This window comes from Stegodyphus dumicola, chromosome 3 (assembly GCF_044657685.1).
Source record: "Stegodyphus dumicola isolate Sdum_Otavi_A_Nest chromosome 3, ASM4465768v1".
NCBI lineage: Eukaryota > Metazoa > Arthropoda > Arachnida > Araneae > Eresidae > Stegodyphus > Stegodyphus dumicola.
In genome coordinates, this window is record NC_140770.1 from 85,296,536 (window position 1) to 85,322,651 (window position 26,116).

Below are 26,116 nucleotides of genomic sequence, written 5' to 3' on the forward strand. Positions count from 1 at the left end.
TCGTACACTGTTGCCATTGTTCGCTTTGAAATCGCTGAGTTTGTTAATCACAAGTTCGTTAATGTTTTACAAGATATGAAATAGATCATAAAACGAATTCCAAATTTCAAATTTGGGCTTCCAGATGACCATATTCGTTATTCAAAATTTGATGTCTCTAGGTACTGTTGTTTTATCCCAATGCAAGGGCGACGTAAAATGCCAAAATGAAATTAATAGCCCTTCTGGGCAAATATCCCTTTTGGGCTAAAAATGAATAGAAAAAAACAAAAATGAATGACAATACAACTATGCAATTATTATGCTTATTTTAATAGGAGATTTTTTATAATAGAGAAAAGAAAATAATTTTAAACGTTTTATGAGGAACAGCAGCAGAAATGCATACATGAATGAGAATAGCTGCAATACAATAAATTCCTGAACAAAGAAATCGTAAGAGAAGTATGAATGCAGGAAATAAAACAAGCTTTTATTTAGATCTGCACAGTGAATACTGGGGAAGGTGATAAACAGAAGCCAATACAGTGGTGCCTCAGTATACGTTCAGTTTGAAATTCGTCCAACTTGATTACTTGTTTAAACTCGAAATGTTTTGCTTGGTGTTCGAAATTTGCTTGCAATACGTAACTTGAATTCTATGAGCCGCGACTGAACGAACTGCACTTGCTTACCTCCTTGAGGCAATGATACGACTCCTATGAGCGTTAGCAAGTTTCTTGCTTACTATTCAGTAAACAATCTGTGTTATAACTCTGAATTTTCAAGCAATTGTGTTCTTTTTCGAGTAAATGTTTTGTAAATTCTTAAACAGTGAGCTGTAGGAAAGTTAATAAGAAGAGTAAAGTAAGGAAGAAAATTGTTACGATCACCTCCACGGTGATTCGATTTTCTGGAGAAGGGATTTTTGGGGGATTGTTGAAAAAGTACCGAGATTTTATGCATATCTTTTATGCTTTTACAAACCGTATATCTAATATAGGATGGTGTCTACGACTGTGAAAAACAAAGACGATAATAAATCGGTTAACCTCGCAAAGTCGGTGAAATCGATTACCAAAGAATCAGAGACGTTAGATTATGCTACAAAAATTGGTTCTGCTTTGGATAGCATAAAAAAATATGTACAGTATATTACGCAGTGCTTCATATATTTACAGTATAGATTTTCTTACTGGAAAAATTCGTTTGGTATACGTCCAAGGATTTGAAACGGAATTATGACGTATTACCGAGGTATGAAGATATTTTGCTTGAGCTGAAGAACTAAAATTAGAATTATTGCTTGTAATTAAAATGCCAAGAAAATGAAGAACTTTGTGAGAGTGAGTTATAAACATCAAATAAATCTTTGGATAAGTAGATGCCGTAATAAATAAGGTAACTCTTCAATGAACATTTTGCCATCACATGTATGAAACATCAGAACACTGCAAACCCTAATCTATAAAGGTGGTTTACTGATATTTGTTTACATGTATGTTTGCAACTAAAGTTCATTACAACGCATATAAATACGACTAAGCATTAAACTAATCCTTCATTAGGGGTAATAATAATTATTCTGGAAATCAATATGAGTCAAACTCAGGAGAGAATAGGTAAGAGATGTTAACTGAATGTTTTTTATGCGAGGGAATAGAAGTTATATTAGTTTGGTCAAGGAAATGATACCTCTCCTTCAAAGAAGAACATTAGTAGCAAGGGTTGTGATGTTAAAATAAACAATAATTGAATAAAAAGGGAAATTGTTCTTGAATTTATTCATAAATTTTAATGATAATTTAAGTATATTTGAATTACACTATATGCAGCGGAATTGAATTCCAGTTCTGCGAACGTTAAAAAGATCTAACTTATTTAGCGGTGGATGAAATTAATGACTAACTCGAATTGAACTAGGAGGCTATGAAATTATTTAATAGTGAACCGAAGTTTAGAACGATCGTATGCTTTAGAAACAAAACAGTATAAGCGTTTTACGAGTTTCATGAAACACATGCCAGAATTCATAAATAAGAGCTACAAATAGCGCTTGCCATGGCAGAATCCTTCATAATAGCAGTTCATTACGTTATTATATTTCATTACGGCAGCTAATAATTTTTCTGGATTAATTAGTATCATGATAACTAAAAGGACATATTTAACTCCAATTAACCATTCATTAATCGCGATTTCAATGGAAAATGATTTGTTTAGCCTTTCATATTATTCTAGAAATATTTTTAACCGAAGAAAATAAGTATGCTCAAGGATGAAGATATTAGACTCATTGACGCTATAATTTTGTGCAATAGATTTCTAAGTAAAAATTAAGTTGAAGATAAATGTCACCAAGGACAGACATGAAGTACTTTACCGTCAATATGTATGACCAGAATGAATTCATTAAAATCAGAGAAAGCACATAGCGTCATTCACACTGCTCTAATTCGGAAACCTCAAACGAAAACTCCCCATCCCTAATTCATTATGCGGCTGTCATCAGCCAGCTTTTCAAAAAACCAATCCTGTAAGAGTTCATTCTGATCATTACTGCAGGAAATGTTGTAATGTGTTATAAAGTATTTTTTTCCCTACTTTCTGCATGCCTTCGTGGTGTAGCGGTAGCACACTCAGCGCATTTTCAAGAGGTGCAGGTTTGAATCCCGGCTAGGGCATTACTCATTTCTCACGTCTCCAGCATCAAAATAGCCTAATAAATCTACAGTGGCGCCCAAACTAAAAGGTGGAGCATGATGATTCTTCACCATTAGGATTTGGCGATTGAGTGCCCTACTCTTCAGTCGCCCCTTTAAAAGAGGTAATATATAAGCTATTTTTTCCCTCCTTTCTGCATGTCTTCGTGGTGTAATGGTATCACATTCGGCGTGTATTCGAGAGGTCCAGGTTCGCGTCTCGGCGAGAGTATTTTTCACGTTTCTTGCTTCAAAAACACCCTAATGGCCAAACTCAAGCAAATAAATTTGAGGGGTTTTCGTAACATTTTTTTTTTGAAAAAGCATATTTGGATAACATTTTAGCTCAACCGTTACAAATTATATTTTAGTTGCTAGAAACAATTTATAAGTTTTAGACACTTAAAATCCTTAATTAATTCGAATGTTAAGCATCTATACTTTTGCTGCTGTCAATTATTCGATCCTGGCCTTTATTTATGATTTGTTTTAATAACAATAGTAATTCTGCTCATCTAAAGAAATTTTATGTTTCAGCTATCATTCATTATGATGTTTATGTCTATACAAGAGTCTGGTATTTTAAGAGCATTTATAAATTGTCTTAAGAACAACAAAGCTTTAAGAGTTTTACATTTATTCCTGAAAAATATAGAAGAGTTTCAATTACATGAAAAGTGTAATATTATACGTTGTATTGTTGCTTTACCTGTCTGAATATTTCCATGCATAATGTTTGCAGAATTAAATTAAAAGAAACAAACAAAAAGAACTGATGTTTCGTTTATCTTTTTGTTGGTTATTATTCAAATGACTAAGAAACGCTTCAAATAATTAAGCAAATACTTCCCTCATATTATTAATTAAGTGTTGATCCCATACAAGTTAAAAAAAAAAAGAAAAATTCTTTACTGTCGTCTAGATTCGCATGTTCATTAAGCAAGTAAATAATTTGGTAAATTGCAGCTTGACAGCTGTAAAAACTAAAAATTCGGTAATTTAAGGATAAATTTTTTGAAAGGCAGCCATATATTCTCAAAAATTAGGCAATTAATGAAGTTATAAAGCAATCTCTGATAAAAGTTCCAAAAGTTGCTAAGTCAGTCATTTTAACTTGCGTTTTCTGTAGACAATCGTGAAAGCAAAATTAATGAGCCGTCTTTGTAAAGAATGGGGAGTTATTTATACTTTCCTTTGTTATGAGCCATTATTTGACATTTATTTAAATGAACGCTTTAATTTTTTTGTTTTCTTTTCTGTGTAATAAGAGATCATTTTGCATGTTTCTTTATCCTTTTTCGTTCATCGCTTACTAAAGACTGCTGAATGTAAAAATTGAATTAAGTCTGAAAAATGCTAATCAGATTTGAGAACAGACTTTAAGTTTTCATTTATGTCACTCTTTTTACATTCGACAAAATGCTAACAAAAATTCGATATCAGTAACTTATTGCATAGGAAATTATAAGGCAAAGATCATACTGAGTTTTTCTCATTTTACACTCTGATACGCTCCCCTAAAAATACTAAAATTCTCATGTTAAATGGAGAAAAGGAACCTGAAGGTAATCTGTGTCTGGTTTGTTTAAAGAAACTGTGTAATGCTGCAAAGAAAAAAATAGAAATTACATTTCATGATGTAATTGGTTTAAATACAATTAGAGTAGAAGTCGAATCGTAATGAAATTATTCATTTTATTTGAGTAAATTATGTGCAAACTACGTCTTTATTTTATTTTACAAAACGTATTACATAAGAGGTAAAAGGTATAATCCTATTATTATAAAATTTCCCAGTTATCCCGCAAGTCGTTTTATTTTACTGATGGAATTTTAAAAGTTAATGAATCCTGAATTCAACGCAAATCAAATTCAATCCTCATATTATGGCTCATTATAGATGTTTAAATTGATTACGGTAATGGCATTATTGAAATAAATCGGATAAAATATAAATTTAGAAATTCCTTATATATTAATCAATTGCTGCTCTCTTTCTGTTTTAAAATAAGTGAAGGTATTTAATTCGTACAGATTATTTGCTTCTGTTTCAATCAAAGTATTATGCTGTGTTAAATACCTTGAACATATAGAATTAAAAAAATAAAGTAAATAATACGCTTTTCAGTATATTTAAAGAGAAAGCTTTTTCTACAATATCGCGGAAGACATAATTTTCAATAATTAATATGAAAACATTTTATAGTATTATCTAAAATATCACAAAACGTGAAAATAAATTATTTTTAATTTTTGAAGCATAAAAGAACTATACCACAGTAATTTATAAAGTAAAATATACTGTACAAGTTTTCTAGTGTAAATATAAAAGGTTTTACGGAAATATTACCTGTACCGATGGCATACAAATTTTTTCCATTTGTATGCCATCAGTAAAGGTAATAAATCAGTAAGTTTCTTTCTTCAAACATATTAGATATTACGGCAATAGTAAAACGACGTTTAATATATATTAAGTTAAAAATTTTACATTAGAACAGGCGAATTATAATTACATTAGAAGGGTAAAAAGCGCGTGTGCCGTAGACATAAGTAGCTGATTAATGTTAATATTTACACAGTGTTAAGAGTTACAATACATTTTTTGTATTTGCTATAATATTTATATTTGGGATGGAAGTTGATGAAAATTCCTGGATGACCTGCTGTTGTTGTCTTGTACAAAAGCTAGTGCAGAAAGGTCAAATAGGACCAAGCGGATCTAAAACCGCCCTAGTGACATCACCGATGCTCCAAGAATATAAGAGCTGGCATTCTCGGGTGACAAAATCAATACTAAAGAGCCTGGCTGATATAGCAAGACAGTCAAGATGTGTGCTGGAGTCAAAGATGTCAAAGAGAGTGAGGGCAGTAATTATAAATTCGGTTACCAATAGGGAACATTTTCATTCACTTAAAGTATTCTACTCTCAGTCTGGGTGTGGTAGATGAAAAAATTCGGTTGCAGTTTAGCTTAGGAATAATATTGTTGGGAGATGAGTCTTTCGCTGGCTAGAGCATCTGCATCGGCAAGGGTCGAAATGTTGGGAAAGTTGGGTACCATTTTGGGGCTTCTTGGGCGAAGTAGTCGGCATTGCCAGAAATATCGACGCGCGCTGGAATCCACTGTAGGGAGTAGCCTTTGGGGACAGCTATTATTGTGTTTATGAGTTCAAGAATGTCCTAGACAGATTGAGGGTTACCCCTCCAGATTACCTGTAAAAGTTGTTGTTGTTTGGAATTATAAAAAATGCTTTAAATTTTTTGGTTAAATTTTTTTCCCTTCAAGCAAGTTTATTCACAAAGTTTATACAAACTGTTAACACACACAAAAAATGTGAATTCTGTTTGGATGTATATTTAATATTTGCATTTCTTTTTTTCTTTGCCTGATTTATTTTCTCACGCTTTAATTTTATGTTATGATTTATAATAATCTTGTTACTGGAAAAATGCTTTATTTTACTATTGAATTTGTGTGAATGGCAACAGTTGTTCATGTTAATGTTTCAGTAGAATAGCGTTCTTAGCCGCACTGTGCTGCAGGCAACTTTTCTCTTAAATATTTCATGTTTTAGAATATCAATAAAGTTTTTATACAAAGCTGATGCTTTTTAGTTCAAGGCAACTACTTAGTTCCCCAGGTGAGGCATTTAATGATATTTAATATATTGTAATTATATGCTTTAGAACTGTATTTAACGAACTTTTAAGTACTAGTACTACAAATCGTCTGCAAGACGTCAGAAAAATAAGCGGAAATATTTTTTGCTGTTTAAATATCTTGTCGAAGTTATTTGTGCTTATTAATCATTATTCATGGTAATAATGACAGAATTAAGTGAAGCTGATCTTAAAAGATTAAGAGGACGAAAGAAATCTACCCTAACGCGTCTTCACAATAGTTTCAGTAATCAGTCAAGGATAACGGAATTAAATGCGCGATTAGAAAGAATTGAATAAATATTTAAAGGATTCGATCAATATGATGCCGCTGTACCCGAAGTATCTTCTAAAATTGTTGAATTCGAAGCTAAATATTTTGAAACGAAAGTAATGTATCAATCCGCTATTGAATCATCAACGGCCAGAAATGTTTTAATTTCAAATCTCACTGCAGTTGAGGCTAGCTTCAAACTTCCGCGTCTAAACATTCCGAGTTTCAATGGTTAATATACTGATTGGCTTAAATTTAAAGATCTGCACATGGCGACAGTTCATACCAATCGGTCATTAGCGAAAATTCAGAAATTCCAATATTTGATAGGACTTTTAACAGACGAACCAGCTGCTATTATTAAGCACATTCCGATTTCCGAAACTACATATGATGAGGTTTGGGACAAACTGATGAATCTTATGATAGAAAAAATTAAACTGTCATGTCGCTAGTCAGAACATTTCTTGAGCAACCCAAAATTACTAGCGCTGATTCTGTTAATCTAAGAAACCTATTTGATACATCTGATGGTGCTACTTTGGTAGACGGTTGCACGGATTTTTGGCGATTTACGTTGGCGCAATTGTTGGCACGGTTTTTACAAACGTCAGCCATCTTGAAAAACGCTGTTTTTACGCATAGTAAAGTATTCAAAACTTAAAAAAAAAAAAAAAAATCTGAAATGTTTCAGATTTTAAATTACGTCCAAAGGGGCGTTTTTTAACATTTTGTGTGTTAAGAAACGCCCCTTTGTGTTTCTTTATTAAATATCATGTTCCTCGCACTTAAACCATAAGATCCAGTGCAACAGCAATATCGCAAAATAGTTTTTAAACGAGCATATCTTTAGAATTTCCGATACAGAGACTCACGCGCTGGAGATAAAAATGTTTTTTCTGCACAACGTTGCCATTGCTCGCTTTGAAATCCTTGAGTTTGTTAATCAAAAATTCGTCAAAGTTTTAAAAAATAGGAAATCGATCATAAAACAAATTTCAAATTTGGTCTTCCACATGCTCATATTCGTTGGAGGATTACGTTATTCAAAATTCGATGACTCTATGTAGCGTTGTTTTATCACAATACGAGAAATATACATACATTTATGCAGATTTTTCATTATTTAATTTCTTCAAATATAATGCAGGACTCTAACATTTTGTGGCAATAGTTTGAAAAGTGAACCGACATTTATGAGTCCGACGCAAAATGCCAAAACGAAACTAATAGTCCTTCGGGATTCAAATCCCTTTGGACTTAAAAGTAATGGATTAATTTTTTGTTGAAAATGTCGTTTTTTAATATGGCAGGCAAGTGTAAATAAATACATTTACTATGAGTATAAAATACTAAAGTAAGGTTATTATTACTTTTATATAGCAAAGAAGAGAATAAAAACACCGCTATAAAAACATTGGGCCAACGTTTAATTAGATTAAAATATTACTGAAATTGAATATCGAATTAAAAACCATCATACCGAGATTTAAAAGAATTAGAATATTATTAAATTCAAATACTTTAAAATACGTTATATAGAATATAATTAACATTAAAACATATGGACAATAATTATCTCAGCAATTTCTGAAAATAGTGCATTAATTTTTTTTAACAAAAATTGAAGTATACAATTATAAAATAAAAGAAAAATATGTACTTACATTTTTTTTGAGTATTTAACCTGTTGTTTATTGATAAGTACCACAAAAAAAAAAAAAAAAAAAAAAAAAAAAAAAAAAAAAATCAGAATCATAATTTAGATAACATCTTTGAAGGAATTCGAAGATATGAATTAAATTTTAAAACGGCGCGAAAATGCACAAATTGTCAGTAACCAATCAGGGAGCTGATTACAGCTCGTTAATGCACAAATATTCTATAACCAATCAGGGAGCTGATTACAGCTCGTTAATGCACAAATATTCTATAACCAATCAGAGAGCTTATTACATCACGGCTAGAATTAAAATTATTTAAAAATTCATACATAATAAAATCATTTTTAAAAAAAATGCAAAATTAAATTGTATTTTAATATTTAACAGCCATAAATAATGTTTAAAACATTAAATTAAATTTATCGATATTAAAACCAATTGCTTTTAAAGTAAGGTGACGTCATTGATTACATCATCTACAACATAAAATTTCATAAAATATGATAAAGAATAAAATTTTTATTTCAAATAAAAATGCAAAATTAAATTGATTTTTAATATTTAAAAGCCATAAATATTATTTTAAACACGGAATTTATGCACAATAAAATGCATTATTTTTTAAATAAAATGACAACAAAGTCTCGGTTACCATAAATAACTTATCCAGCAATAGGTTTACCATAAGTTGTATTACTCGCCAAAGGAAAATCGCCAAAATCCGTGCAACCGTCTACCAAAGTAGCACCCACCTGATGAAGTTATCTCTTGGCAAAAAATCTTCGTCTAGAGATGTTTGGTTAATTTATTTTTTGTTAGATAATGTCGATCCGGAAACGCGCCATTTATGGTCACAAAAAATGGTGAAGAAGAATTTCCCACCTTAGCATGTTTTTTGGAATTCTTTAACTCAAGATGTTTTTCACTCAAAATGTTAAAAACTCGTAATACTGAAAAGCGAGTATTGTATAAAAGTCAGTGCTCTGTTTCTAAGAGTGTTTCACATAATAATAAACATTCCTTTCTAAAATGTCAGCACTGCAATGGTTCCCATACTTTATCAAAGTGTTATAAATTTAAAGTTGCAGATGTTACGAATAGGGAAAATATCACCTGGAAGAATTTATTATGCTTCAATTGTTTCGGAAATCATCAATTAAAATTTTGTTTATCGCAAACTTTATGTTCTATTTGTAAGGCAAATCACCATATTTCACTGCATGAAGATATTAAAAGTGATAACATAGTGGTGTCAAATTCATCTCCATCTGAACGATTTTGCTGGTCAAGGTCACGAATGTATCATTCTTTTTGACAGTGAAAGTGAAGTTTCTTTCATCCGTGAATCAATCATTTATTCGACTATTAAATATACGCAGACAAAATGCCCGTATTTGCATAAAAGGACTTGGTGATTCTGAAGGAGCTTTGACTCGTAGTTATGTAAATGTAAAATTGTTTTCGAAATCTGAGTTGAAAAAATAATGATGTTTTAATACAAGCATATATTCATAAAAATTAACTTCTCATTTACCTTTAGTAAAGATTGACAGATCCGAATTTCAGTACGCCGAGGCAAATAGACATCATAATTGGAACTGACTATTTCTTTTCTCTGCTTCAGCCAGGGCAGATTGTTAGCTATAAAAATTTATTGCGCAAAATACTATTTTTGGTTGGGTTGTATCGGGCAGAATTAAAACAGAAGGCAATACTCCGCATCCCATTAGTGTTAATCGCATTAGTTTACATTTTGAGGATAACGTCGATGCAACACTTAATCGTTTAGGGGAGTTGGAAGATTTAACGCTCCAAAATCAGAAGTCAATAGTTGAAGAAGGGTTTTGTGATAAGCATTTTAATGAAAACTTTCGAGTAAACCAAAACGGCAGATTTCTTGCCCGACTGCCCATTTTCAGTAAAGCTTAAGAGTTAGGCGACTCCAGACCTTTGGCTATTTCCCGTCTTCTAGCCATGGAAAGAAAATTCGATTAAGATAAAGAACTTGGTAGCCAATACAAGGAGTTCATGAAGGAATACGAAACTTTAAATCATATGGTTCCAGTTGTTCAGACTGAAGAAAATAAGCAAGTATATTATTTATCTCATCATGCTGTTGTTAAACCGAGTAGCTCTACTACTAAACTTCGTGTAGTATTTGACGGATCATGTAAACTTGAAAATTCAGTTTCTTTGAACTCTGTTTTAGGGGTACGTGCAACACTACAACGAGATATATTTTCCATATTGCTCGACTTTCGTATACATAAAATAGCTTTTTCTGCTGACATAGAAAAAATAAATCGCCAGATTTTAGTAGATAAAGAGGATGAACATTTACAAAGAATTGTTTGGAGAGAATCTATTAATTCAAAAATGCAGACATACAAATTATGTACAGTTACTTATGACACTGCATCTGCACCATTTTTAGTGACACGCTGTTTGTGGCAAATTGCTTTGGATGCAGAACAGGATGATCTTCATGTATCTTCCGTTCTTAAAAACGATTTCTATGTAGATGATTGTTTATCTGGATCAAAGAGTTTACAGGAAGCAGTGGACCTATGTTCTAGGCTGTCACAGCTATTAGAGAAACGTGGATTCAACTGAAGGAAATGGAGATCAAACTGCCCTAACCTTCTCAATATATCTATTGATAACCAGGAAGAAAGTGACCTGTTTAACATTTTTATGGATTTTGAGACTAAAATTACTAAAGGAAGGTTCATTTCTCAATCTTCTAAAATCTTTGATCTTCTTGGCTTACTATCGCCAAGTACAGTCAAGTTGAAAATGTTTTATCAGCAGTTGTGGTTTTTAAAACTTGACTGGGATGAAGTTGCAGCGACTTCAAGGTGTTAAGAAATGTTAAAATTTCGAGATGGCTTCAAACTACATCTAACTACATCTATCTGCATAGTTTTTGCGACGCGTCAGAATCTGCTTACGTTGCTGTCATCTACTATGTTCAACCAACATCCCACGACAGGAATGAAGTCAACTTGGTGGTTGCTAAAACCAAAGCTGCACCCATTAAACAAGTGTCCATACCTAGTGCATTACTCCTTGCCAGACTAATCAAAGTTGTCCGTAAGGTGTTCTCTAGCACATAAATTTACTTTCACGCTTGGAATAACTCTAAGGTTGTTCTCTTTTGGTTAGCAGCTCATCCTCGAAAATGGAAGCTTTTTGTGGCAAACAGGACTTCATAAATATTAGATGCTATTCCCTATCAACAGTGGAGCTATATTTTATCGAAACAGAACCCTGCTGATCCTCCTTCAAGAGGAATCGAACCGAACATATCCCTATGGTGGCATGGGCCATCATTCTTAGCGCTCGACAGTTCAAATTGGCCTCTACAATGTTCTGTCAGTAATGAGACCAATGCTGATGCAACTGTCTTAGCTGAACAAAGGACAAAATCAATTTTTTGTACAACTTATTTGACTAATGACACCGTGGATAATTTATTTCAGAACAGGTCTTCGGTTCTGAAGATAATAGGTTAAAAAATGCTGCCTAAGTCCTAAAAGTGTTTTAAACTCACTTTTTCTTTTTCCAAAGGATGATGGTGTTTTATGGGTGGCAGGTTGTCTGCAAAATTCTGAATTAGCATTCAGTGCCAAACATACAGTAATTAAAAAAAAAAAAAAAAAAAAAGCTTTTGGAAGAGATATTATAAGGAGTATTTAAATTCCTTACAGCAAAGATACAAATGGAAGGAACAACTTCCAAATTTGTCTGTAGGTGATATTGTATTAATTAAGGAGGACAACATGCCTCCTGGATATCGTTAAAAGTAATGGATTAATTTTTTGTTGAAAAAGTCGTTTTTTAAGATGGCAGGCAAATGTAAATAAATACATTTACTATGAGTATGAAATACTCATAGTAAGGTTATTATTACTTTCACATAGCAAAGAAGAGAATAAAAACACCGCTATAAAAACATTGTGCCAACGTTTAATTAGATTAAAATATTACTGAAATTGAATATCGAATTAAAAACCATCATACCAACATTTAAAAAAATTAGAATATTATTAAATTCAAATACTTTAAAATACGTTCTATAGAATATAATTAACATTAAAACATATGGACAATAATTATCTCAGCAATTTTTGAAAATAGTGTATTAATTTTTTAACAAAAATTGAAGTATACAATTATAAAATAAAAGAAAAATATGTACTTAAATTTTTTTTAGTCATTTAACATGTTGTTTATTGATAAGTACCACAAAAAATCGGAATCATAATTTAGATAACATCTTTGAAGACATCTTTGAAGGAATTCGAAGATATGAATTAAATTTTAAAACGGCGCAGAAATGCACAAATTGTCAGTAACTAATCAGAGAGCTGATTACAGCTTGTTAATGTACAAATATTCTATAACCAATCAGAGAGCTTATTACATCACGCCTAGAATTAAAATTATTTAAAAATTCTTACATAATAAAATCTTTTTTTAAAAAATGCAAAATTAAATTGTATTTTAATATTTAACACCATAAATAATGTTTAAAACCTTAGATTAAATTTATACATACTAAAACCAATTACTTTTAAAGTAAGGTGACGTCATTGATTACATCATACGCAACATAAAATTTCATAAAATATGATAAACAATAAAATTTTTATTTCAAATAAAAATGCAAAATTAAATTGATTTTTAATATTTAGAAGCCATAAATAATATTTAAAACACGGAATTTATGCATAATAAAACACATTATTTTTTAAATAAAATGACAACAAAGTATCTGTAAGCATAAATAACTTATCCGTACTACTTTGGTAGACGGTTGCACGGATTTTTGGCGATTTACATTGGCGCAATTGTTGGCGCGGTTTTTACAGTCGTCGGCCATCTTGAAAAATGCTGTTTTTACGTATTTTCACGCATAATAAAATATTCGAAACTTTAAAAAAATAAATATCGTTAAATACAATGGATTCATTTTTTGTTAAAAACGTTGTTTTTTTAAGATGGCTGGCAAATGTAAATAAATACATTTACTAAGAGTATAAAATGCTAAAGTAAGGTTAAATTATTACTTTCATATAATAGAATAAAAACACCGCTATAAAAACATCGCGCCAACATTTAATTGGAATAAAATATTACTTAAATTGAACATTGAATTAAAAACATTAACCAACGTTTAAAAGAATTAAATTTTTCAATTACTTAAATTCAAATCCTTTAAAATAAGTTTTATAGGATATAATTATTTAACATTAAAACATATGTGGCAATAAATATCTCAGGAATTTTTGAAAAAGCGTATTAATGTTTTAATAAAAATTGAAGTATACAATAATAAAGTAAAAGAAAAATATGTACTCATAATTTTTTAAGCATTTTACCTTAAGTATATTGATAAGTACCAGAAAAAAAAAAGATCTTCATCTGTTATCCCCATCTCTCGCACTTCATTGAAGAAGCAATTAGCGAGGTTTCCTCAAATTTTTAATAAATTTCCTCTGACCCTTGTAACAATAAATAAATCTTTGATTAGGAAATCCAGGTTGGCCAAAATAAGGTCTCAAACGGCAATTTTTTTATGCAGATACCAATAATTCTTGGTAATTACCAATAACAACATTTATCTTCGAAACGGAGACATCCATTCGCTTTGAAATCTGAGGAATTCGAAGAGATGAATAATAAAATTTTAAAATGGCGCGGTAATGCACAAATATTCAGTAACCAATCAGGGAGCTGATTACATCACGCATAAAATTAAAATTATTTAAATAATCATTCATAATAAAATCATATTTAAAAATTGCAAAATTAAATTGTATTTTAATATTTAACAGCCATAAGTAATGTTTAAAATATTAGATTAAATTTATAGGTATTAAAACCAATTACTTTTAAAATAATGTGACGTCATTCATTACGTCATTCACAACATAAAATTCCATAAAATATCATAAACAATAAAATTTATATTTCAAATAAAAATGCAAAATTAAATTCATTTTTATTATTTTTAAGTCATAAATAATATTTAAAACACGGAATTTATGCATAATTAAACGCATTATTTTTTAAATAAAATGACAACAAAGTATCGGTTACCATAAATAACTTGTCCAGCAATGGGTTTACCAAAGTCGTATCGCTCGCCAAAAAAAAAAAAATTGACAAAAAATCGCCAAAATCCGTGCAACCGTCTACCAAAGTAGCACCAACTTATCCAGCAATGAGTTTACCATAAGTTGTATTAATCGCCAAAAGAAAATCGCCAGAAAATCGCCAAAATCCGTGCAACCGTCTACGAAAGTAGCAATTTGAATCCTAACCTTTAAAACTTTTATTTTGGAAAGCAAGTAAGAGGATAGGTTTATATATTTAGAACTGTAAATTTTAATATTCCTATGTTACAATGAATGGAATGTTATAAGCCTTATTTTTATGATGATCTAGTTTTATGTTTGCATTCTGCGAACTGTTTTCAGATATTTTGTGATTGAGATATTAGTTTTAAGACATTATGAGACGAATGAGCTTTAAGGCATGAGTTTCCTACTTCAGTTACTCTTTACTTTAATTATTGTTTATTGTTACTCTAATTATTATTTTCAGCATCAGCATATTGGTTAATATGATTCAGAAAGACGGAGAGAAAAAAATGGCCTGACTCAGCTTATCCACGTTCATGTTTCCAATAACGGTTTCGAAAATGAGAGTAATCAAAACGTATCTGATAGAGATCATTGAGTGGTAAAAAAAATTTCAGTTACTTGCGTGCACTCAACTAGATAATATCAATATTAATCCATCAAAAAATATTCGAGACAGATCATAGGGGAATGAAAAACATAACTTGAACTTGAACAAAAAACGGTAGGTTGACTGGTTATTTTAATTTAAAGCTTTATTCGAGTCATTGAAGAATGAAGGTTTACGAATTTCATGATAACTGTATATTCCCAGTGTACGTAAAAAATTGATAAATGGCTTATTCTTGAAAATATACTTGTAAAGAATGAAATGATAAATGCAAAGGACTGTGGAAGGGAACTGGAATTCATTACATGGAAATTCAAGAACATTATAAGAAGACGAACAAGAATAAGAGAAAGAGGTATTGTGAGCCTAGCAATGTGGAGCCATTTTTAGGCATAAAAATGCTACAAAACTTGAAGAAATCAGTAAGCTGTACTAACTCTGAATTTGTTACAAGGATTACTGACGTACAATTACACACAATTACACACATGTGTCTCCCGGATCGTGCCTTAAAGTATAGAGTGCGATATCTCAGGGCGATTTTATCTTGTTCAAAACTGGCTTTTGCATGACAATAGATCTGGTCTCCGAAGCAGTAAGCAGTATTGTGTTCAGAATAAGGAGGATGTGGAAGACAACAAAGAATGTATGGCTATCGTAGGATATAGTTTATAAGAGATTAATTGTGGGTGTAAGGAACGTGTAGGTTTTAGCCAAAAAGTCGTATTTCATGTTAGCATATTGATTCTCATCTCGAATCACGTTTCAGCACTGAACACCCCTAGGCTAAGTATGCTTTCTTATACTGATCTGAGAAGAAACGATTACAAACCGTCTGAAATCTTTCTTACTGATAGGAGAATTAAGTTCTTGGAAGGTTGTGCTCCTTACTGAAATTGACCTTGCAGGATCTGATTATTCAGTCAAATTAGCAGATGTCTTCCTCTGGTAGTTCAATCAACACCTGCCCTCTGTTCTACCTTCCATAAAACTCACACATTAATACCCATTTGCGTCACACCGTTGCATGCCATAACTTGGACGATACGTCAATTTAATAACCTCTTTCAACCCAATACCCCAGACCCTTTTAATATCGCTCATGTGCATATCTGAGAAGATTCAGCTCAGGATTAAACCTTCTTATAATCCTTAGATTTTTAAGCAACTTGAATACATCGCCGCAATTAATTGTTCGTGACTTCTAGTTTTTTTCAATGGCACAAATTGTTCAATACGAGTTTTTCAAGCGCTGCGGTACGTGACCGTTCGCCACTGGCTTTCCTAAATTTTTACATTTCATCCTGAGTTTCTCGTAAGCTGAATTTCATTTATATTGAATAATGTTCTCGGGATGCGTTTTCCGTATTGTTGTCATAGAATGCTTATTCATCTTCAATTAAAGAGTTTATTGTTTTATATCTTAATAGAAGAAAATGATATTATGTTACTCAATTCAATAGTTTATATATTATTAATGATATGAATTATAATTAATATTTCAAGAATTACACTAAAAACAATTAGCATCCTGTAGTTGTTGTTGTCATGTCCATATTGCATGAAATAATGGTTGCCACAGCCTACTCCAAAGAGAGGTTGGACTTCTATTTTTCTATCCCAATTTTGAGGGAGAGCACGCCGCGAGTAGTCCGGGGGCCTCCCACCTCTCTACCCTTGAACGAATCCACACAAGTAGACTTTCGAATCTCCGCATAGTTAGAGTGCCCCCTTGCCACACGGACACTATACATAGAACGTTTGAGCTGCAAGCAACTCGAATCCACCATTTCATAGCGCACACCTTGGAAATGCGTTGGGAGCCGCTGCCCAGACGGTTCCTTCTGGACACTATACATTTACAAACATCCAAGACTTATCGGAATTCGAATCCGGGCCCTTCGGTACCGCAGTAGGCTTCCTAACTACTATACTGTCTGGGCGACATGCGTATCATGTATTTATAAGATAAGAAAATATCTTTTTATGCAAACAAAGCAAAAGTAAAAATTAGTTTTATATTCGTGCTTCATACGTTTAATAAAAAAAAACACATCACCCAAGGATAACATATTTCATAAATAATAAATAAAGCAAGGCAAAGTTACTGCATTGCTGAAGTTTTCCTTTATCAGAAGAATTAAGTTTCGTTCTTCTATACTAGGAAATCGGGGAGGAGAGAGATTTATGAGAAAAGGGATTACTTCAAGTCATTTAACATTTTGGGATAAGCATTCACAAAATATTTCTCATTTTATCCCTTATTTTGATGGAGAACGTAGCAAAAATATTACCTGTAGGCGATACTGAAAAATGACGTAAGTATATTGTTTAAATCTTCATAATACAGCGAAAAACACGTGTTGGTAAATAATTTAGTTGAATCTTAGTTAAGCATGGGTAATTGCTGTATCTTTTCATTTTTTCCGAAATTAAGATATTGGATTAAGGTTGTAATGTATTTTATTTCTTCTTACTGTGTGCCAACGGGGTATAATTATAAGCGCTTTCGGCTTGCATTCGAAGGTCTATAATTTGAATCAAGTAAGAATATAGTTGATTTCTCTTATTCCTAGCTCCAGTGAGTACATAATCGGTATACAAGTGGCGTCTTAACTAAAATGCAATTGACAAAAAATTATTACCATCTATAACTGGCGACTGATGCCTATCACCTTTTAAATGGGAGAGAATGTAAGCAGTTTTCTCCTTCCTTGTTGCGCTTCTTGGTGGTGTGACTGGAAGCAGGTTCGGCTAGCAATGAAGAGGTCCGGAGCTCGAATTCCAATAATGATATAGCTGATTCCTCTTGTTTCCATTTCCGATGAGTTTATAATCGATATACGAATGGCGTCTTAACTAAAATGTAATGGATGATAATTCATCAGCTTTGGCGACTGTACCCCACTCTCCTATCACCTTTTAAGTAGGAGAGCATGTAAGGATTTTTATATTTTCCTGCTGCGGATCTTCGTGGTCTGATTGAATGCAGGTTCGGCTAGCAATGAAGAGGTCCGGAATTCGAATTTCATTTATTGCCATATTTCCTATTTCCTGCTCCAAAATAAATCTGATAATTCTACAAGACAAAAACTCATGCTTCCTTTCGAGCTACACTAGCAGTGCTTTTTCATGAAGGCAGAAAACAATATGCAAAATATAATTCTAATCAACCTCTCAAGATCATTCTTACACGAAATGAATATCAAGCCATTACTAATTTTTACATTTCATAGATTCAAGCAAAACTGCAATCTACTTTTATGTTGAGAAGTCTAATTTTCTACCCGAAGTCTACTTTTACATTAAGATTTAAAAAATACTAGCACTCCTGAGGGTTTTCCAATTTATGTTTTGAAAGGAAATACTCCCGTTTTCCCCATTTCTTCATTTTCCTTTACAGAAAAGTGAGAATTAATCTTTAGACCAGAGACGGACAGTATCTAAAGGAAAATACAAATATTAATTGTGTAAAAGTATGTAACTATAAGCACAATGAATATATGAAAAGCTAATAAAAATGGACACACAATTCTTAAATAAAACATGTTATATTTAAAAAGGGTGAATCTGAGATATTCTTAGGTAAGCATAAACATTAAAAAAAGTATTGAAATGGAGTTCGGCGTTCTACGGGTTCATGAATTTGGATTGATTGATGGCAACACTTTATGAAGAATCAAAACACAATTTATTCGCCAGTATTACATATGAGAATTCCAAAGACACGTGTACAGTCGTCCAAAAACTACGAAAAACACACTGAAACAATCAGCAGCACAGACTTTAAGCTACAACGGTGAAGAGAGCTTCATAGTAAAGTACAGGTCCCAACTCGGATCGGTCGTTCTCGGAATTCAAAACACCACTACTGAACTCAACGTACTACTCTACTACTCAAGATACTCACATATTCCCGCATACAGGCAGAGTATACTCGTATATAGCTTCTGATATGACTCCGGTAACATTCTCTGGAAAACCGGTAAGAACTCCTACTAAAATGTTCTCGCTCTGTCTATGGCATATCACCAATTTTGTCGCCAAACATCGCCCAAAAGGGCGATTTCGCGCCAAATCTGGAAACCCTGCCTTTCCTTGCCACTTTTTCGTAACTCTCAACCCGCTTTGCGGGAAAGCTATGTTACCGTAGCTGGGCATTTCTAGCTTTCTCAGGATTATGGATGATTCTTATAAATTTATGACTATTTTAACATGAAACTAAAGTAGTACTTATTTTCTTGCCTAGGTAATTTTTGGTACTCTCTAATCTCCTATATTTCTTCAGTATATAAACCAAATTTCCTTTAAGTTTCCCTCATCTACAAAATGTTGAGAACAGTTATTAATGATTTCAAATCTAACCAGGTTTTCAGTAAAGCTTTTAAAATCCTAAGCTGTTAGTTTTGATTTTAGTATTTTGTTGTGATGGATACCATGTTTGTTCAACTTCATTTCATGTATTTAAAAAGCATTTTAATTTCTCTCAGAGCAAAATAACTTCCATTTTTGAAGAGGATGTCTCCTTTCGCTTTCGAAAATAGTAGAAAGCTCTTAGAAAAGTCTGTTAAAAATCATAATTGTTTAGCAAAATTCATTTTTATTGTTACGTATCTTTTATTGTAAAAGAGGTTAGACGCGTTTCCGGGAAAATTTGCAAAACTATAATTTAACATAATTACATGTGACTAGTTATTTATAGACCATGTAAGAATACGTATCTTAAAATACCCATTCCCTTTGGCCAGTTAAGAATTCGCCAGCACATGAACTGCGTAACCGTTTATCACAAAAGAAAAGCAAGTGCATTTATCATAGTTTATTAAAATACTTGGTAATCCAATGACTGAAAATGCTCTGTCGGTACTCTGAATTTATTAGAAATGATACAGTGGAGAGTACGATAGTTTTAGAAACTTTGCAATAATATCTGCTTGAAAAAGTGTTTAAATGCAATAATAGTAATAATAATAATAATAATAATAATAAAATAAAGCTATGACGTAATTATTGACTTGAATAATTCGCACACATAAGTACACAAAAATTTAATAAAATTACGCAACTGATATAAAGTAATTTTTTGCCTATAAAGACAATATTTGGTTTAGTAAAATATGAGTAAGTATCATTTTTGTAGAGAATGTGCATCCATGTAAATTCAGAGACGTATCGACAAACGTATTGGAAATTAAGAATGTTTTTTAATAGATTTCAAAATGAACTTTGAAATACCTTGACCAAAGAAACTGAGTTTGTGTAAGTTTCAAAATGAATAGGGTATGAAATGCAGAAGGAAATAACCTGAGTGCATTTTAAATTTTGAGCAAATAATAATAATAATAATACTTAAATCCCGCTTTTTAATAAAGCAAACATCTCATTCACCGCAGACATTCTCAGTCTTGCATCCCAAAATATACCCGTTAAATTAATGAACAACTTCGAATTTACATTGTATTTTTACATTGAAACATTGAATTTTTATATAAGTATGTGTGAATGAATTTCAAGTAGCACATAAAGAATGAAGCCCCATATTTTAAATTTGTAAGGAGTTTTTTAGTTCTATGGTCTTGATTATCTGCCTGAAAAATTATAAATAAATGTAAGGAATTTCGTTTTCACAACAAATGTAGACTAAGGTATTAAGATTAAGAATAAACTTTGTCCATGCATTTGGGTTTATTTGCAGAAATTAACCACAGTGTATTTATTAAGAATATTAATTTAAATTAATTTTAAAAGCAGAATAAAAATGTAATAAAATGAATAACATAGTTTAAAATAAACAGATTACAATTTTGGCAAATTTAAGCATGTGATAAAATAAATCTTTTAGAATAATTTATGTGAGAATTATTAAAAGGAATTAAGAGATTAATATAGGACAAAATGAGGCATTTATATCGAGGCAACAATCACAATATTAAAAAAAATATATTTCAACGAATTTTTATTTTTATTTTTATTTTATTAGAATTAAAGTATCAAATAGCGGATTTGAGAAATTTTGATATGGAAATAGTTTATTTACACTGTAGGGTTTATATTTATTTTAACTAACATTTATTTTAAGTTTAAACTATCTTTCCAGTTAAGCCTTACTTTCCCCTGGAATTGCCAATACCAGAGTATGTAAATTTTAGTAGAACGCGCAAGGATTCAAATTGTCAGCGGAAGTAATCTGAGTTAAATAGAACGGAAACGAGTTCGAAAGTGTGCTTTTCTTGCTTCACGAGCGTGGAGGTGGCTAGTTACAAATTGAAGAACCACGCGTTTCGGCCTGTGTGCTTGCCTCGGCAGATTGTTAATCTTTCAACGTAATATTCAGAAGTTTGCTGAATTATCAGCGGTATTTTAGAATGCGGTGAGGTTAGTTACGTTCGAGAGCCTCGTAGTTAGTCACTTGTTATTATCTCTTTTCAGTTTCTTATTTTTATTTTACCGCCGGGTCGGCGTAGTTTGTGAGCGTCAAGAGCACGCATTTGTAATTTCTAAAGTTGAATAAAAAAGGACTTAAACCCTTCTCAAGACTTTGTCTAATTTCCAGTTCTTAGCAGTCACCACTATTGTTGCGTGCAGGTTGGAAGCGCGCAACATTACATTGGCACCCGAACACTTGTCGAACTGAAATGGCCGAAAATTGGATGGAAGTTGCTGGACAACAACAAGAAATGGCAAGCCAGTTGGAAGGATTTGGATACCTGGTCCAGACGATGAGAGCGTCATTAAGCCAAACGTCAATTTCGACGGAAAACATTCGGTGGCGATATTTCTACAAGGCCTAGACAATCACTTCCAGCTCTACCCTGTGCCTGAAAGACAAAAAGTTGCCATCGCCACATCTGCACTAAGAGGACAGGCCGCGCTATGGTGGAAGATTATAGGCAAATTTTTATTAGGGGAATTGAGGCTAGACATATACATTTGAAAATTTCAAAAAATCGTTATTAAAGGCCTTCCCCATAGTGAAAGATCGAGCAAGGCTAGAAGCCGAACTATATAGTTTTTATCAACGGAATATAGAAGAGTTGACGGACTTTATTCTGCGAAAAATTAAGCTGACGAGTATGCTGTATGGGAAGAAGCCCAACGCGGAGATTATTGAAATACTCTTACCAAGATTGTTACCTGCTGTTCAAGACTACTTCGAAATTAGAAACCCAAGCACGTTGCAGGAGCTCTTCGAATTGGCGGTCAAGTTTCAAAATCGCAGAATAGCAGAAAAAGCTAGAGGGGCATAGTATTCTCAAAGTATCCGAAGGCAATCTTCAAATGAGCAGACCAGAAATGCAAACCGCTCTTATGGGTCAAAGAGCTATCAAGCTAACTCATCGAAGCTCGAAGGTCAAGGCCCAAAAAGGAAATTTGAAAACAAACGTCCGCGTACCCAGAAGGCAGAGGTTGAAAAGAAAGCTTTAAACGAGTAGAGGGGCCTGTGAAAGCGAGGGTCCAGACCCCGGAAGGTTTGAAAAAACCCTCAAAAAACACTTAAATACGGTCATCGTAAGGAACTCACAGTTACCAATTATACGAGTCCTGGTTGGCGATGTACCAGTAGAAGCCCTCATCGATACAGAAGCAGAAGGTAATTTTATGATTGATAATTTTTTTAAGAAGAACTTTAATAGGTTTCGATTATTTAAAAATAAAAACACAGAAATCATAGCAGCGCAAGGACAAACTTGTCAATGTATCGGAAAACTATCTTTAAAGATACAGGTCCAAAATGAAAGCCTTAAAGTATTTTTGTAGTAAAACATTTGCAAAGTCCACTTATTTTAGGTATGGAGTTTTTAAAAGCCGCGAAGGCCAAACTGAATTTTCAGGACAGTTCTATTGTGCTGGAGATGCACCGGAGGGTCGCAAGTCGATCTTAGCCATTTGAATGACCATGAAAGTCAAGCCATCCAGCAAGTGGTGAGTACTTTTTCAAACTTGTTTTCAGAACGGCCTGGTAGGTGTCAAATAGTTACGCATGAGATACAGTTAACTGCCGACAAACCCTGTAGGACTAAACCTTATCGCTATGATAAACAGAAAGAGCTAATCATAGAAGAACATATTCAGGAAATGTTAAAGAACAAAATAATAACGCCCATAAATAGTGAGTAGGCGAGTCCAGTCGTACTATGTAGGAAAAAGAACGAATTTCCTCCTTCGGATAAAAGGGCTTGGAGGTTTGCTATCGATTACAGAAAACTTAATAGTATTACTAAATTTCCAGTTTACCCTTTGCCGGTTATAGAGAAAATTATTAGAAAGATTAAATCTACAAGATACATGACTACTTTGGACTTAACGTCTGGCTACTATCAAATAGCTATGAGACCCGAAGACATACATAAAACCACGTTTATAACAAAATCGGGCACTTATGCATTTTTACGCATGCCCTTTGGGTTGTGTGGGGCCCCATCAACATTCCAGAGAGCTATGGACATTGTTCTAAAGCCTATCCTAGGAAAATCGACTTTAATCTATCTAGATGATATAATTATAACGAGTAGTACGTTGGAACAACATATTAAAGATCTAGAAGAAATTTTTAAATTATTAAAAGAGGCCGGTCTTACAATTAACGCCTGAAAATGCAGGTTCGCAACTAAAGAACTTAAATATCTGGGTTATAAAATTTCGCAAAAGGGTATAGAAACTCAAGATTCAAAAGTAAAAGCCATCAAGAATTTCCCACCTCCCAACACCGCCAAGAAACTTTCTTCTTGGGTTATGTTCTTATTATCGGTAATTCATAAAAGATTTTGCTAATATTGTTGAACACTTGTTAGTAATTAAAAGAATGAAAAGTAAATTCACGTGGACAGCGGAAGCAAATACCGCATTCGAAAGGTTAAAAGAAGCGCTTATCAATGACCCTGTTTTGAAATTCCCGGAGGGGGACGAAAACCTGGAAATTGCAGCAGATGCGTCGGACTATGCTGTGGATGCGGTTCTCATGCAAAATGGCCATCCTTTGGCATTTTTTAGTAAAACTTTGAATCATACACAAAGGAATTATACAGCTACAGAGAGAGAAACATTAGACATATTAAAGGCTGTACACAAATTTCGAGTTTATTTCGGCAAAGCGCCAGTATCAGTCTTTTCGGATCATGCGGCTGTTGGTAGATTTTACTCGGGGAAAAGCCTAACGCCGAGGTTAATAAGATGGGCTTTAAAACTCCAAGAATATAATCCAATAATCAAATATAAACCGGGTAAGGAAAACAATGTAGCTGACGCACTTTCTCGTATAAAACTGGCCGATGAAGGCAATGAACTTAAATGCGCAGTGTTGACTTCAAAAATTTTAGATTCTAGAGATACAATTATTGCTGAATTGAAAGCTGATCCTGAATTTGGAAGTATCTACGCATATTTGAAAGACACCGAAAGCTTTGAGCACACAGATATCGATGCGATAAGAAATAGAGCAGAAAACTATGAAATAATAGATAATTTATTATTTTATACGAAAACAACAAACGAAAATCTTTAGTACAAACCAGTCATCCCAGCCTCGCTTCGATTAAGCATTTTGAAGGAATTACACGACGCGAAAACAGCGGTCATTTGAGGGTCAGAAAGACTTTAAAAAGGGTACGCGAGGCGGTATATTTCCCGCAATTATACAAAATATTAACTGCGTATGTCAGGTCCTGCAATCAATGTCAGTTAATAAATGATATTAATTACAGCCCGGCCGGGTACTTAAATAGCATTCGCGCTACATTTACGAATGAAATTTTAGGCATAGATCTTCTTGGTCCTTTCCCCCAGAGTGAGTTAAATAAAAATCCTTTTCTTTTAGTAATTATAGATCATTTTTCAAAATGGACAGAAATTGTTCCACTTAAACGCGCGTCAACCAAAACAGTCGCAGATGCATTCTTACACAGATACATTTTAAAATACGGTGCACCGATAAAAGTCATTAGCGATAACGGTAAACAATTTGTTAGCCAAATATTTGAAAACATATGCACTGGACTTGGCATACGCCATATCAAAATGGTTCCGTATAGACCACAGGCAAACATAGCAAAAAGAGTTAATAAAAATACTGTAAATATAATTCGAAGTTATGTTAGCACACATCACAAGCGTTGGGATGGCTACATAAATGAGTTAGCTTATTCTTTAAGAACAGCAAATCATGATACTACGGGGAAAACTACAGTAGAACCTAGTCAAGGGCGAGAAATGACATACCGTATATTCCGACGTATAGCGCGCACTAATAATATAGAAAATAGGATCGAAATTTATTGGTTCTTTATTATGCGCCGGATATTAACATGATAGATTTAAAATTAAGGAAAAGATGAGCATATAAACATTAGATTTTTACATGTGCCTAAATGTTGTTCATTTGAAAGAAATGACACACCTTATGATGTTCAAATTATTTTCATTATCAAATAACATGAAAACATCGTCTTTCGTGATATTGTAAGGATCCTAAGTTTTACTAACGTTTATTTTATTTTAAATCTTTACTATCACTTCTTATTTTCTACTTCCGGCCAGAATTAAAAGCTTTAACTTATTTATGCAAATTTGTCTTGCTAACGCCGTACTTAAGTTGTGGCTTTTTGCCAAGCAAGAGAGAGGAAGGAGTTATTAGAAGCAGGCCGCTTGCCATAGTAGTTTTACTCGGTTGCTGGTTGCCTTCAAGGCCAGAGCTGTAGTCCTCTTGATAATTTCAAACGTATTGTAGTTTTAGCAGCTCTCTGTACTACATACGGATTTTGTTAAATAACGGCCAATCTTAAAGTTAGGCACTTGTATATTAATCCAAAGTTAGTTTTAGTTAGAGTTTTAGTTAGTAGTTTTATATTCTTATATTCAGACCACAAGTGGTTGGTCTCTATATTCCGAAGTCCGGAAATTATTGTAAAGAGTGAAAGATAAAGGGTTTCGTATACCCTTCCTGTGTATCTTGTCTACTTCTCACATTTTTTGAACATAGCTTTAGTAAGCTCCCTGTTCCGAGTCAGGTCTTTGCATGTTCCCAAAGCAAGTAAGGCGGAACACTGAACCTGATAGTGGCGCCCGACGAAGAAGAATAA